The sequence below is a fragment of the Petaurus breviceps genome, unplaced genomic scaffold, assembly GCF_028583685.1.
Source record: "Petaurus breviceps papuanus isolate PSGF00001 unplaced genomic scaffold, PetGlider_PUasm1.0 186, whole genome shotgun sequence".
NCBI lineage: Eukaryota > Metazoa > Chordata > Mammalia > Diprotodontia > Petauridae > Petaurus > Petaurus breviceps.
In genome coordinates, this window is record NW_027185798.1 from 9,304,136 (window position 1) to 9,307,653 (window position 3,518).

Here is a 3,518-nt window from a genome sequence, read left to right on the forward strand (position 1 = left end):
GGGCAGAGATGGGAGGAAGGGCTGTTCTGGTCTTTACAATCTCTAGGAAAACAAACACCAAACAATACAACTTTCCTCCCCGGGTCCTCTGACGTCCTTCTCTCTGCCCATCTTCCCCCACCAGCCAAATAACAATTCCTGTCATTTCACATCTAGTCCCCAAAGGCAGATGGAGCCAGCTGGTAATAATGATCCTGTAATGTTAGATAGTGGTCATTAAGCCCAGTGCCTGGTACAAAGTAGGTGCCTAATAAATGTTTATTGCTTGATTGATGGATTATCTCATCCCACATCACAGGAAACCTTGAACCATGAGTGTTAGGGCTAGAAGGGGCTACAGGGATCACCTCATCTTACCCTAATATTTCATAGAAAGTAAGTTAATCAATAAACATTTATTAAGAACCTACTATGTACCAGACACTGGGAATACAAAAATAGGCCAAAAGCAGTCTCTGCCTTCAAGAAACTCACAATCCAATGGAAGAAAACTGGAGCCCAGAGAAGGGAAGAGACTTTCCCAGGGTCATACAGACAATTCGTTCATGGGTTCATAAAACCTAGCTCTGGAAGGACCCTCAGAGGCCATCTAGTCCAATAATCTTATTTTTAAAAATGTTTTGTTTTAAATTTAATTATTTTAAATTTAATTCAGTTTTTTTTCAATTAACAGGTATATATTTTCTCTCCCTTCTACTTCACCCCTCCTTGGGAAAAGAAAAAAGAAAAAGCCTTCATAACAAATACACATAAACAAACAAAATAAATTCATCCATTGAGCTTTATTTTATGGATAATGAAACTAAGCCATAGAGATGTGAAATGGATGGCCCATGGGTTCATAGAAATTGAGTGTTAGAGCCAGGACTTGACCCTGGGACCCTGGCTCCTTCCACCCTCACAGACCAGGTCTGTCTCCATTTGAGGCTGTAAGAAGGATTCTGGGTACAGGAGATGGGAGTGTGCCTTCTGGCCCTCTGGGGGGGGGCCCCTGATCCTCAGTTACCTTGTCCTTCCTTAGGAGGGATTTTCCTGAGCCGCCTTTATTTAATGCAGGAATTCCTAGGCTGAAGAGAGAGGCAAGAGGAAGGCAGGTGGCAGGGAGAGGCCCGCTCCCTAACACCCCATCATGCTCTCCATTGCCTGCTCCCCTTTCCATGGGCAGATCAGAGCCCTGTGAGAAGTCAGTCCTCCTCCACCAAGCCCCATGAAGCTCTGAAGGACAGTGATCTCACATGTCTATCAAATGAGAGGGACTGGCCCAGGTGACCTGAGCTCCTCCAGCTCTGAGTCTGTGGCCATCACAGCTTTCTAGCTAAGGTAGACACTTTATGATCAATCACTATCAATCAATAAACTTTCATTAAGTGCCTACTGTGTGTCAGGCTCTGGGCCCAGCCCAGTGGATACAAGGAGGAGCCTGATGCCCGTCTGTCTCTCCCTGGTTGCTAGTGGCTCTCCTCTGAAGGCTGGACCAGCCCCGGCCCTTGGGGCTGGCGTTTCTATACTGGGCCTCTCCACGAAAAGCCCTGAGCAGGAGGGACATTAAGAAGGCCAGACAGAGCAGGGCAGCTCCGGGTGATATCCGGGGGCTGAGGTGACTCTCCCTGGGCGCTATCTTTTCCCCTCTGTAGTAGTAGGGAGAGTCATACTCTATTATGGGGAGAGTCTATGACTCCTGAGTAGACCTCGGGATCAGGAAGTCCCAGGCTCAAGTCCATCCCTGGGCAGCTCACTTAATTGAGCTCCAAGAACCAGAAATTACAGAGAAAGCACCAGTCTGTATTTGTCGAGAGAAATTCCTCTGAGAATTCCCTGCATAGGATGTCTAGGTGCTGCAGTGGATAGAACACTGGGGCCTGGGCTCAGGGAGACCCAAGTTCAAATCCAGCCTTAGACAGTTAATGAGCTGTGACCCTGGGCAAGTCACATAAACTTTGCCTCGGTTTCCTCAACTGTAAAATGGGAAGAATAGGGCACCTCCCTCCCCAAGTTGTGAAGAACAAAGGAGATAATACTTGCAAAGCACTCAGCACAGTGCCTGGTGTGCAGTAGGGGCTTAAGGAGTGCTCATTACCTTCCCTATACTGTTGAAACGCAATGTAGAATTTTCAAGGCATTGTTCTGGGTGCCAGGGGTACAGAGAGGCTTGATGAGGCCTTCCCTGCCTTGAGGGCCTCGGAAGCATTGTGGCTGTCCCAAGTCGCAAGAGCCTGACTCAGCGTTATCCAGCCCGCCCTGGAGCCTGCGCCGGCCCTCCAGGAATGATCTCCCCTTGTTCCCCTAGCTCTGGATATCCCTTTCTGAGGCAGCATGGTATGATGGAGAGGCCAGAGATCCCAGCAGTCCAGAAGCCTGGATTCAGATCCTGCTGCAGCCATGTATTAGCTAGGTTACCCTGTGCCTTATACCTTACCTCTCTGTTCTTCACATTCTTTTGCCTCAGAAAGTGAGGGGGAGGGCCTTAGTGACCTTAGGTCCTTTTTAGCTCTAATAGCTGTGGGCCCGTGATCCTTGATCTGTGCCTAGGGCAGGGTACATGTGGCAGGGGGATGGTGTATAGGTCACAAGCCAGGGTATGCATAGGGGACCAGAGGCATCAGCCCTTTCTGCACTCAGAGTGATCCCCTCAAGCCTCCTTTGTTCTGCCTCACCGGCCCAGCTGAGACCCAGGAACCAGGCCGCCTGGACAGTGGCCCCAACAGCTTTAGAATCTTGGAGGTCCCCTGTGCTCCTGTGCAGGGCACAAAGATCTTCCAGGAGACAGGCGTAGTGGGGAACATGCTCGACTTGTAACCCAAAAGGCTGGCTGGCTTCAGACTCTGGCCCTGACACTGACCAGCTGTGCAACCCTCAGCAAACCCCTCCACTTCTCTGAACCTCCCTGTAAAAGGAAGTTAATGGTGGCGCAGTGAATAGGACACCGGCCCTGGAGTCAGGAGGACCTGAGTTCAACACTTAACACTTACTAACTGTGTGACCTTGGGCAAGTCACTTAACCCCAATTGCCCTGCCTTCCCCCCTCCAAAAAAAGCAAAAAAATAAATAAAAGGAGGTTAATGACCCTATGGGAAGCAGGGGAAAGTGTATCTGCTTTTATGGTCTCCCCCCATAGAACAGAAGCTCAGCCGAGGTCAGGACTTGTTTCCTTTGGTGCTTTGGCTTCCCAGGGTCTGACACAGACAATTTGCTTAAAGAATGCTTATTGATAGATTCCTTGATTGATTGAAAGGTGCTGAAGTTGGAATCACTGGACCTGAGTTAGACTTCAAGGCGCTTAATCCCTCTCCCAGCTTCAGTTTCCTCATCTGTAAAATGAGGGAGTTTGACTGATTGACTTCTGAAAGCCCCTCCCGATTCTGATTCTATGACCCTGCCTTCCCCACAGAGTTAATGTGCTTTGTAAAATGCCAGCAGAGGTAGATGATCTTTATTGGAATTATTATTGTTAAGACGGCAGTTGAGCAGGAGAGCAGGGTCCTCACCTCCGGGCTGAGCAGGGGAGCAGGGTCCTCACC

General features: G+C 49.2%; 1 protein-coding gene across 7 annotated transcripts in view; it reads left to right on the forward strand.

The window, feature by feature from the left end:
* The window catches only part of GTF2IRD1 (GTF2I repeat domain containing 1), a 217,168-nt gene that overhangs the window by 79,095 nt on the left and 134,555 nt on the right, over window positions 1-3,518 (forward strand). The gene's annotated exons all lie outside the window — the stretch shown is intronic.